Source organism: Phacochoerus africanus, chromosome 3 (genome assembly GCF_016906955.1).
Source record: "Phacochoerus africanus isolate WHEZ1 chromosome 3, ROS_Pafr_v1, whole genome shotgun sequence".
Taxonomy (NCBI): Eukaryota; Metazoa; Chordata; class Mammalia; order Artiodactyla; family Suidae; genus Phacochoerus; species Phacochoerus africanus.
This window is the reverse complement of record NC_062546.1, coordinates 117,827,166-117,840,005: the sequence shown is the minus strand read 5'-3', so window position 1 is coordinate 117,840,005 and position 12,840 is coordinate 117,827,166. Positions and strand designations below refer to the sequence as shown.

Here is a 12,840-nt window from a genome sequence, read left to right as displayed (position 1 = left end):
GGGCCAAACCTCTTTTGCAGGTCTTGAGACTAGTTAAGTATTCCCCACACTGAAACATGCATATTGGCCTTCTTCACCTGACCAAAGTGATGGGAGGTTAAAACCAGCGTGCAGAGTGCTTTAAGAATCTCGGGCACTCCTGGGCAATTGAAAGAAAATTATTATCTGTATTATTTTACTTCTAAGAACATACTTAAGAATGAACATATTTGGATGAATTCCAACAACCAAAAAAAAACCCTCTTCTGAGGATTCTGCCAGCTCTTCTAAGATTTTTTTTTTGTTTTGTCTTTTTAGGGCCACACCCATGGCACATGGAGGTTCCCAGGGTAGGGGTCGAATCAGAGCCACAGCTGCCAGCCTATGCCACAGTCATAGCCACACCAGATCGTAGCCGAATCTGTAACCTACACTTACAGTTCATGGTAATGCCAGATCCTTAAACCACTGAGCAAGGCCAGGGATTGAACCTTCATCCTTAGGGATTCTAGTCAGACTCGTTTCCACTGAGCCACAATAGGAACTCCTAAGATTTTTGTGCATATACTCAATGGGATATTGTGCCATATACTTAGGATGAAAAATTGAGGTGAATAATGGGGAAAAGAAAAGGCATGCTTCAAGTTAATTTTTTTTTTTTTTCTGGGCAAAAAGGAAAGTGATTGTGAACTTTTGAAGTTCTAGTCTTCTGGGTAAAGGATAACACATTGAAAGGGCTATGTTGGGACCAACACAGATGTGTCTGTTTTTGGGTCAGGGTTTAAAACATAACCCTTGAAGAGAGTGACACCTAAAACTGTAACATGTTCACCACTCCTTCAGACGGGCCCCCCAGCCAAGAATCCATCCGTGTACTGGTGCCATTTAAAAGAAAAGACTTGTCTTAGATGTGATACGTAAGGATGATACAGTTGCCTCAACAATATTTATTCTCAACCACTTTTCCTTCCTTTCAGAACCAGTCTCCCAGGAAAAGCAAAACATTTGAAATTTGCATTCCAACCTCCTTGTGGGTGAGGGCATGGACACGTGATCCAATTCTGACCAATGAGTTTGAAGAGGAAGTATTCTGGGGGTAGAAGTCCATAGGAAAGATTTTTCTTTCCCTTTAGTTAAAGAGGCATGTGTAATTCAGGACTGTGTTACCTGTTTTCCTCTAAATGTATTTATACAAAGGCACGGTCTATGGAGATGCACCAGAACTTTATAACCATAGGGACAAAACGAAGGTGAAAGCCAACACACCCAGGATGTTTCAGCGGAAAAATGATGGGAATACTTGGGTCCTTATGATATCATTTTAGCTCCAGACCTCTTTCAACTAAATCCATAAATTTCCTTATTGCTTGAGCTATTTTATGGAGGTATATTTTACTCACAGCCTAAAGCATTCTATCCTTCTTGTCAAAGGATGAAAAAGTACTCCAATCAAAGCTGATAAAGTTAAAAAAAAAGAACAAGAAGCTCCTCAGGTAGTATGACTGAAGAACTACTGAAACACAAACCCCCTAACATTTAATATTCTTTATTCAAAATTCCCACCATTAATGATGTACATTCATTCCACAAACAAACTTTGACTTCCTATTATGTGTAGGATCATCAGATAGATATATGGGACATACACATGTTAAAAATGTATTTATTGTTTATCTAAAATCCAGATTTAACCAAACATCCTGTGTTTTTACTTGCCGAATCTGGCAACCTTAACTATGTGCCATGTTCTGTGGTTAGCTCTTGGTTTAAAACACCATCACTGAGTTCCCTAGTAGCCTAGTGGGTTAAGGATTCAGCATTGTCACTGTCGTGGTTAGGGTTCCATCCCTGGCCTGGAAACTTCTGCATGCCACAGGCGCATGGCCAAAAAATAAAACAAAACACCACCACCTATTTCAAGGAACTCACCTCCCTCAAAGACTAGGTGATTCTACAGTGCACACTGGGTAGAAACCTACCACCTTTAAAATCTCTGGTTCAACTCCACATTCTACAGACCAAGAAACTGAAGCCCTAAGAGGTCAAGTGATTTGCCCAAAGGCACGCAACTGCTCAGAGGCAAAAGTGGAACTAGACCCCACATTTCAAGACTCTTTCCAGTGTACCTCTTTCCAGGTGCCTCTTCACTCCTGCTCCTGAAGGTTCTTTGTCTTAGGATGAAATGAGAGAAACACTTATAATATAGATGGTCTAATTTCCTTTGGTGTGGAAGAAAATCACATTTTAGTCCCTTTTTTATATAGAAGAGTATTTTGAATAAGAAGAGAAATACAGAATTGTGGAGCAAGAAAAAATCATGTGCAAATCTATAGAAATACTTTCTTGAGAAAAAAATTTTCCAAATACCCTTTCACATAGGTAACACATACATATAATGCATATATGTTGTGTGTACATATATGTCATATATATACTTACAGGTCATATATATGGCTAATTACAATAGATGATATAGGTAATATATAACTCAAAGCTACATCAAGACTTGCTAAAATTTGCAAGGAAGGCATTCCTTGATTTCCCAGATATCCTTAGCCTATATTTTTGATTGAGACTGCCAAGTTCTCAGGCTCTATAAGCAATGTGACTTGCTTGAAATTTATAAACACTGTTCATGGTGACACTCCAGTGGAAAAGTCAATATTCCTCCTGAAAATGGGCAACATAGAATTTAAAGCTCTCTGGATAGGCTGCTATATATCACATTTCCTATTCCTGGGTCATCAGGGCAGAAGGCTCAGAGTTTTGTCTAGAAACTTTTCTTTGTCTAATTCAAATCATTCATTTTGCACCGTTAATCCTAATCATGTGATTTTTGTCACTGGAGAAGATGGAGACCAAACTAAGTCAATTCTCTGTAGAAGATCTCAACCTAACAAAGGTTGCTTATCAATTTTCTTTTCTCATGTGTCCTATAAACCAAATCCAGTTATCCTAAATGGGAGGAATAAGGCAGAGTTCACATTAATAAAAAGTAATCTCAAACCATATATCTCAAGCATAGGATTTTATTTTTTTAAACAATCAAATTCCAGAAGAAATAGGATAAATTCAGAGGCTCCTTGGAATTTCTTATGATGGAATGTGACTCAAAATCTCAATACTTTAGATATAGACATCCTCAACTAGCATATCTAATTGTCATGTACAGAGTCTCTTCGAGGTCTATCGAATTGATTATCCAAGTTGGACATTCTTTCTCATGGAATGTCTAATTTTGGAGACACACATGATTGAATCACAAATAACGACTCACAATCTCAAGCTACCCTCACCTCAGTTTTCATTTGTGAAACCAAAAGAAGCTCCTATGTGGGGAAAAAAAAAAAAAAAAGATTGAGCACTGCAGCTTCAATCTTTCCAGTTATTCAGCTTTTAAAGAGATTCTCTCCCTTGCTTGCCTTCAAGCTACCTACATTTTGGCTATTTCCAAAATTCAAATCAAGAGCCCACATTTATCTGAATGCACTGGTTCTGTTAACGCTTGTTTTTGTTACATGAATCACATTATCTTATAGTCTCACCTTGTGTAGATGAGAACATTATCCCATGATAAGAATTCCTATAATTGAAATGTTAAAAGAATACCCTTGAGACTTCTACCTGCAGAATCGTGGGTTCTGTCTCACCTGCCCGGGCATGTCCTATTGAATTGAGGTCAGAGCTGTGCAAATAACATTCCAAACATTTTTCTCCCACTGAATTAAAGGGGGGCAGTTCCAGCTTCTGTCTCTCCTATTGGTTAGGAACCTAGAGAGCTCTCCAGTCCTAGAATGAAGCTATTGTTATTCACATGACTTCTGTGAGGGCAGGAATCCTCTCTCCCACCCCCCTGAATTGCTGTCCCGTAGTCAGCATGACTCAACACTTACTGTTCTACCTGAATTTGGGTTGATGTCAGGAGTGTGGCATGCCTTAACTGTTGACCATTTACTGACTGTGAAGACAGAATTCCTCAGGACTGTGAAATAAAGTTTGAAGCCAAAATTTTGACCCAGGGAAATGATTTAAATATGTTTTCCTAGTATCCTTATCATCTATGAACTCTTCTATCAGAACTCGGCTCTAGATAATGGATTGCGATGCCCTGTGGCTTTGGGGTAGTTCTTTTTCTTCTTTCCTAAGACTCCGTGGCCATTAGAAATTGGTCTCTCCCTTATCAGGCATGTCCATGTTTATGACTTATGAGTCATTGCTGATGAAAGGTCTACCATTTCACCGTTGTAAAGAGATCCCTGTGATCAATCATCTCAAATATAGGATACTGAGGACTTTCAAAGTAGGACCGAGGACAAGCCACAGGCTGTACTTACAGCTGATGTGATATGTGTGTACTGGGGACAGTATTTCTACCCCTGATCCCAAATGGTACCCACAGACCCCTGTATTTCATTTCGAGTAGTGTGAATTTCCAAGTTGGGAGTGTTTTTCTTTCTCAAGTGATTTAAGAGAAGTAGAAGTGTTTCATTCTTTAGAATAGTATGAGAGTGTGGGCAGGTATCCCCTTCTTTTTGAAAGTTCAAATTATTCCACTTTGCTTTGACGAAAGACTTGTATTAGTATCTATTTTCTCTTATAGAACTACGAAGAGAATATGGGCTTTTATGCTAAAATGCAAAACAAAACAAAACAAAACAAAACAAAAAAACAGTGTCCCGCATTTGTTTTGCATTGAGACTTGGTAGAGGCAGCAGACACTGGGAGCAGGGGGAGTGGCCCAGCCAAGCTCCTTTCCCAGAACCACGCTCAGCAATAAGCCATCATGGCTTTGAAGTGTATGTGTGCACATAAGGTTTATCATCATATACCTTGTGCCTCCTTTAGCAAGATATGTCCTAGGGTAATTGCCTCTTTGCTTTACACCACTGTGGCTTGCAGAAGTTTCCATAGGGATGCTCTACTTTTGAACATTGGGGAAACCTGCAAAGGTATATGGGAAGAAGTAAAGATGTGTGGAGGGGGTACATGAGATTATAGGAGAGCAATAGAATAAATCAGAAAGCCAGTGTTAGTTTAGGGTGAGTAAATGCTATGATCAGTGTCCCCAACAAAGAAGTCCTAGCTTTAAGTTCAGTTACTTCCTGTCATAATAGTTAATATGAATTAACATGAGATTTAATCATTATAGTATTTGTTATTATTACCATCTGAATTCCATCCATCTAAGTGTTCTCTTGCCAAATGCAAACCCAAAGAGATGACAAAATAAGCAGCCCTCTCTGAGTTAAACCTAAAATTATTTCCGCATTGTCATCCTACCCAGCTTCCTTTCAAAGCCAAGTTTAATCTTGTCATTGATATACTTATCTAAACTCTCTTGGAATTCATTTATCTCACAAAGAGTTTAGGCAATTCAGTTGAGAACAAAAAATATGTTTAGTTTTTTGGATAGAATTTCTCACTGACTTTTTGTTGTTCTGGGAGTGTATCTGTTCCACTTGCTATAGTGTAATTATTTTCCTTATGGAGGTGATTACTTTGAAATGAAGGCTAAACAACATTGTCTCTAGATAGCTTTGTATTAGTGCTACCTTTAGCTGACATTCAAACAAAGGAGACAAACAGCTTTCTCAAAGATAGTGCTATTATCACTAATTTCCATGTGCTAATATCTTTCTTTAATTAGTATTTAACTGGTAAATAAATGCCTGGTTAAAACAATTCTGATAGGCTCATAATGCCATCTAGTGGACAAACTTCACAACATCATCCCATGGGCCATTTTCTTTCTACCTATCAAAACAGAGACTTTATTCTTGAAGAAGTAGCAGGAACTACTAATCAGGAATTCTTGGTTAGTATCCCCGAACCCTCAAACAAAGCCATGACAGCATTTACAACAATGATGTAGTTTTAGGGAAAATTAACTTGTCCTGGGTGTCTTGGGCTCCTCATCTCTTCAATGAATGGAGCCAATGCCACCGGAAAAAAGGGAGAAATGCATAAAATGAAAAATACATGCACTAGTTCATCGTCATTAATGGTACACTAAGTGGCTCATGCTTACCATCTGGGGGATATAAGAATAAACACTCAGTTCTCTTGAATACCTTAAGTCATAAATGACATTACACAACTTTTTTATTATATAAGAATTTTATGATTTCATCTAATCTTAACAGCTACTTTGTGAATAGGGTGGAATTTACTTATATTACACTTGAGGGAACTAAAGCTAATGAAAATTAAGTGACTTGATCAGAGTTAGGTACCTACAGGAAGCTCAAACTCAGTCACAGGTTTTCAAAATCTCCATGACTCTTTCAATATTAAAAGGCTGATAATTCATGACAAAGGAGACCTTTCCTCAGAAATGCAGGCTACAAAATATATGCTTATCTATTAAGGTGATTTACTACTTTATAAGATATAAAAGGAAAAATATATGGTTACCTCATATATTAAAAAGCATTTGATAAAAGGCAACTCCCATTCTTGATAATAATAGATTCCTCAATAGATAGCAAAAGGATGCTGCCATAGATGCCATCTTGATAAAGATTATATGAAAGAATCATATCACAATCCTCACATGTAATGGTGAAACCTTACAATTCCTTCCAACTACACTGAGTAATAAAGGTAACATTTCTGCTGTTATCACTATTAATTCATCAATGTACTTGAAGCCTAAATCAATGCAATATGACAAGATAAAGATATAATAGACTGTCTGTTTATGAAGAAAATCCAAAAGAATTAACCAAAAAAAATTAGTGCTTACAAATTAGTTATAAAACAGTGCCTAAGGCAAAATTGTATATATATATCTCAATAACTTTCCTATACAATTACAAAATGTAATTTAAAAGCTCCTGTATACAATAGGAAAATAAAAATATTAAAATGTACAAAAAGCAAATAAAACAAACCAAAACTACTGAGGAATAATCTAAATGAGAAATATTCAAGTCTTATACAAACTTTATCAAAGCCTTTTTAGCATATGTTGAAATATTATATGTTGTTAGGTTTTCTTTTCCAATATTTTAAATTTTCTAAAGCAAATGTAGGGATGTTATCTGACTATATATGATTTTGAGCTGAAATGCCATACATATTTAACACAGTAAGAGACTGAGAAAAATATTTACAAAAATTTAGTTTAAATATAATTTCCTCAGAGAAGCCTTCCTTTCTATTCCTGTCTTTGTTAAATTTCTTCATTACTCCTTCTCAATTATTATTCCCATTACTCAGAAACTGTATCTCGCTTTGGAATAATACATTAATAAGTGTGGTTATTCCATTTTTTTTTTTAGTTAATTTCTCCTTTTCTATGATACTATAAGTTTCATGAGCACATAAACTCTGGACTTCTCCTGTGGCACAGCAGGTTAAGGATCCAGTATTGTCACTGAGACCACTCAAGTCACTGCTGTGGCACAGGTTTGGTCTTTGGCCCAGAAACTTCCACATGCCACAGGTGCAGAAGGAAAAAAAAAAAATGGCCCAAAGAATATAAACTCTGTTTTGTTTTTTTTTTTTCACCAAGCACACATTTTGTAAAGTATTAGCCTTAGTATGTATTTGTTGAGTGAATGAATGAAAATAAATATACATGGAATAATTATAATTAAGAAGAAAAAAAAACATAATCATAAAAAAAGGAATATTAGCATGTAATTCCTATATAATAAGCCCACGAAAAACTTTTCTCTCACTCTAGGAGAGATAACACTTTTAGATCTCTTGGTTTCTTCCCTGGGTACTTCATGATCTCAGAAAGCATAGTGACAGGTAAATGCCAGTGCAGAAAGGAACTGAACTATCATGTAAAGAAAGTAACAGATAAGAAGAAAAATGGAATGGAATGTCCATCTTTGCCACACCCATGTGGTGAAGCTGGAGTAGATCAAATAGAGGAGGAAAATAAGCTTCAGAGAAGTAAGCTGTGGCTTCTTCAGCAGTTCAAATCCCAGAATGTTAGTTCAGCTGAAGAGTAAAACATTGCTCCACACAAAATCTGGTAACCTATGTGTGGTGGTGATAGGAGTGGGTCAACTGTGATGGGGAAATTTCTCATAAGGTAATCTCATGGCTATATTGCTTGGTTACAACAGAATTTAAGTAGTTACAGAGAGAGTATTAAAGTTACAAGATTTGAATTACCCTCCAGTCTGTGAAACCAAGAAGCCAGTGGATACGCTGACTTACTCATGAGGAAGGTTGGGAATCTCGATGGGCAGGATGGAGCTGCGGTCAAAAGGAGCATCATAACCATTCTGGTTTGCAAGAGTGGACAATCCAGACTTGGGATCTCTTAAGGATTTCAGAAGATCTCAGGAGTATTGACGAATGCCAGCCTGAGTGGAGGTGGGGCTGAATTGCCTAGGAGGAAGAACAGGCCATGATGAAATCAGGAAGACAGACTCTATGCATGCATGGGTTGCAGACTTCATCCTCAAACACAGTCCAGGGCTCAGAACAGGCAGTCCTAAGCAGAGACCAGTGAGGACTTACAAGATGCTGCCTGGGTCCTGAGACCTTCCCTCCACCACCATGAGATCAGGTAAGCCTGTCTCTACAGCATTAATTTTGTAAATGCTAATCTGTGTCTCAGAATGGTGGTCCCATATGGTTCTCATGATGTAGTACTCTGTAGAACCTACACACAACACAAGAAAGAATGTCAAGGAATTAAGAAAGGAGATTCCATTGTGGTGCAGTGATCTAAGGATTTGACTGCAGCCGCTCAGGTCACTACAGAGAGAGACACAGGTTCAATCCCCGAGTACTGCAGTGGGTTAAAGGATCCGGTGTTGCAGTAGCTGCTGTGTAGGTCGAAGCTATACCTTGGATTCAATGTCTGGCCCAAGAAGTTCCACATGCCATAGATTTGGCCATAAAAAATATTGTGTGTGTGTATATATATATTCTGTCATAAGAAAAATTAAGACCAATTAGGTTCAGTTATAGATACATAAAGTTGTATAGTTTATGGAGTGAGATTCACACCCAGTGCTTATGCATGTAAATGAACCTGAAAATGAATATATAAAGTTCCAGAAAGACAAATGACCAGATATAACAGAGGCAGGGCTGTCTCAATATAATTGTGTAGGTACCATTCCCATAGACATCCTTGTTTTTATTTCATATTATTTTGTTAATGAGAAATAGTGTAATATAGAGGTTAAGAGTTCTAGCTCTGGTGACATTCTGGGCAAGTTATTTAAACTTTATGTACCCTGATTTCCTCAAGCAAAATGCAGATAAAAACATTAGCTACCTCATAGAGTTGTTATGAGAATTAAATAAGTACCTGTAAAGTTTTTTTAAATGCCTGACATATAGTAAGTGCTCAATAATGTGAATTTTTATTATTTTGCATTTTGATGAATACATATTTGAATGTTACTTATATAAATTTTAATACGAAATGATTTTGTGATAAAACTGAAAACAAAAGTAACAACCAAAGTAAAATACTGAAGACATCAATTCAAAGTAATACTGAGATAGTATCACATACATAGCCAGCCCTGATAGTAAGAAGACTAGAGTATGACAATGACGATAGAAGAGAGGTTAGGGAGAATTTTAGGAAGATCAGAATTTGGATTGAGTCTTGAAGTTTTTTTTGTTTGGTTGGTTTTTTTTTTTTTTTGCTTTTTAGGGTTGCACCTACAGCATATGGAAGTTCCCAGGCTAGGGGTCCAATTGGAGCTGCAGCCACCGGCCTATGTCATAGCCACGGCAATGCCAGACCTAAGCCGCATCTGTGACCTATACCACAGCTCACGGCAACACCAGATCCTCAAACCACTGAGCGAGGCCAGGGTTGGAACCCGCATCCTCATGGATACTTGTCAGATTCGTAATCTGCTGAGCCGCCACAGGAACTCCTGGATTGAGTCTTAAAAATTAAAAATGAAATCTCTGTAAACTCTGCCTGCCCAAGACCCTTGTGTCAGTGTCTGTGGCTCCGGGTGGCTTTCTTCTGTGTCTGTGTTCTCTCTATCTCTTTCCTCTCTCCCTCCCTGTCTTGCTCTCTCTCTCAAGACAGGGGACATGCCCTATTGACTGAAGTCACCATTTCATTTAACGTTCTCCCTGAACCAGACCGTGATAATGGGTAAGGCCTTAGTGAGTTAGTTAAAACCTAATGAACTCACACGGGCTTCTGACCTTTTGAAATGAGGTTTTAGCTTGATAAATATTTTCACCCCCATTCTCATTCCTTTGGATTCTCTGGCTTTCACCATGCAGGTTTAGAAAATATCCAGGTTCCCAGGACCTTGCCTTCTTTTGCTATCAGAGGTGATAACTTCAAGGTTAGTTCTGTGGTAATTATTCCAAAGCTGAAAGGCTGAACAATAACCTCTAGTGAGGAATGATGCAACAAGCCTCACACAGATGGCAGGGCTCACAAATTAAAATTATATCCAGGAAGGGAATGTTTGAATATAATTCTCTGTTCCTCAGGAAGAACAACGAGAACTCACATAAACTCACTCACACGGTTATGTTTGGAAAACATAAACCAAGCCAAGTGGATACTATGCAACTGCTTTAGTACTTAATATTGTATATAATATTATTATTTTAGTATACTAATAATGCTTGTTTAATGTAAAAAGTTGTTTAGAAAATACAACTGAGAAAAAGAAATAAAAACAATAATATGACCACTTTATATAATTTTGTAATATATATTCTTCCAGACATTTTCTTATGTATAAGTTTGTAAAAAAGGAAATTATATACAATTTATAACATACGATTTTATATTCTCCTCTTTAAGCATAGACCAGCAGCTGCAGCTCTGATTTGACCCCTAGCCTGGGAACATCCATATGCCCCGAATGTGGCCTTAAAAAGGCAAAATAAAATAAAATAAAATAAAATAAAATAAAATAAAATAAAATAAAAATAAGGACTTATTCAGAAAAGAAAAAGATAAGAAAACTCATTGCCAAAGACTTGCACTGCAAGCCATGTTTAAGGAAGCTTTCTAGTTTGAAGTAGTATGACAGCAGATAGAAATCTGGATCTACACAAAGAGGTAAAGCTACTCAGATATGGTAAAAATGAAGATAAATATAAAAGACACGTTTTCTTATTTTTAACCATTTTAAAAGATAATTGTCTAAAGCAAAAGTAGTAACAATGTATTATGTATTGCGGAGTTTATAATATATATAGAAGCAAAGTGTGTAACAAAAATAGCACATAAACTCCAGGGAGGAAAGCATACTGTTATAAGTTGTTACACTGTATGTGAAGTTACATAATATTTGAAAGCAGCCTCTGATAACTTAAAGATATATGTTGGAGATCCTAGAACAGCCACTAAAAAAACCAAAAAAAACAAAAGCAAAAAACATGAAGTATAATATGAGGTACCACTGTTATAAATGGGATTGTTTTCCCAAGTTCCTTTTAGATAGTTGGTTGTTAGTTGTACAGAAATATGACTGAGTGCTCGCTTCAGCAGCACATATACTAAAATTGGCACGATACAGAGAAGATTAGCATGGCCCCTATGCAAGGATGACACGCAAATTCATGAAGCGTTCCATATTGAAAGAAGAAGAAAGAAAGAAAGAAAGAAAGAAAGAAAGAAAGAAAGAAAGAAGAAAGAAGAAGAAAGAAGAAAGAAAGAAAGAAAGAAGAAGAAGAAGAAGAAGAAGAAAGAAAGAAAGAAAGAAAGAAAGAAAGAAAGAAAGAAAGAAAGAAAGAAAGAAAGAAAGAAAGAAAGAAAGAAAGAAAGAAAGAAAGAAAGAAAGAAAGATACGAATGATACTTGTGCATTGCTGTGGCTGTGGCGTAGGCTGGTAGCTACAGTTCCGATTCAACCCCTAGCCTGGAAACCTCCATAGGCCACGGGAAGCCCTAGAAAAGGCAAAAAGGCGAAAAAAAAAAAAAAAAGAATGGACATCCTTGCCTTCGTGATCTTAGAGAAAAAACTTTGTGTAGTTCCCTGGTGGCTCAGCCAGTTAAGGATCTGACGTTGTCACTGCTGTGGCTCAGGTTCTATCCCAGCCCTGGAAACTTCTGTATGCTGTGGGTGTGGCCAAAAAAGGAAAAAATAAACAACAACAACCAAAAAACAGCTTTCTTTCTTCTACTATAGAGTGTAATGTTAGCTGCAGACTTTTCATGGTCTTTATGTTGAATAATTTCTTTCTTGTTTGTTGAACAATTTTATCATGAAAGGGTGTTGAATTTTGCCAAATATATTTCCTGCATCTATTGATGCAATCATGTAATTTGCATCCTTTATTCTGTTAAGTGGCATGTAATATTAATTGACTTTCATAGGTTGAAACATTCTTGCATCTCAGGGATAAATCCCACTTGGTCATGGTGCATGATCTTTTTAATGTGCTGTTAAATTCAGTTTTCTAGTATTTTGTTAAGGACTTTTGCATTTATATTCATCAAGGATATTGCTCTGTAGTTTTTTTGTTGTTGTTGTTGCTTTTCTTATGCTGTCTTTGTCTGGCTTATGGGTAATGCTAGCCTTGTAAAATGAGTTTAGATGTGCTCCCTCTTCTTCAATTTTTTTGGATGAATTTGAGAAGGATTGGTGTTAGGTCTTCTTCAAATATTTGGTAGAATTCACCAGTGAAACCATCTGGTCCCGGGCTTTTAATTGTTGGGAGGTTTTTGACTACTGGTTCAGTCTCCATACTAGTTTTAGGTAAGTTCAGTCTTTCTATTTCTTCATGATTTTATCTTGAAAGGTTGTATGTTTCTAAGAATTCACCCAATTTTTTTCTAAGTTATCCAGTTCATTGGTATACAGTTGTTCACAATTGTCTCTTATTCTTTTCATTTTTGTATCACCAATTGCAATGTCTCTTTTTTCATTACTTATTTTGTTTATTTGAA

The 12,840-nt window shown here is 36.8% G+C and overlaps 1 non-coding gene across 1 annotated transcript; it reads left to right on the top strand.

Annotated features, from left to right (window-relative positions):
• The first annotated feature begins 11,424 nt into the window (after nucleotides 1-11,424).
• LOC125123855 (U6 spliceosomal RNA) lies at nucleotides 11,425-11,531 on the top strand. The gene has a single exon (XR_007134224.1). It is a non-coding gene; the product is annotated as a U6 spliceosomal RNA (small nuclear RNA).
• The last annotated feature ends 1,309 nt before the right edge of the window (nucleotides 11,532-12,840 follow it).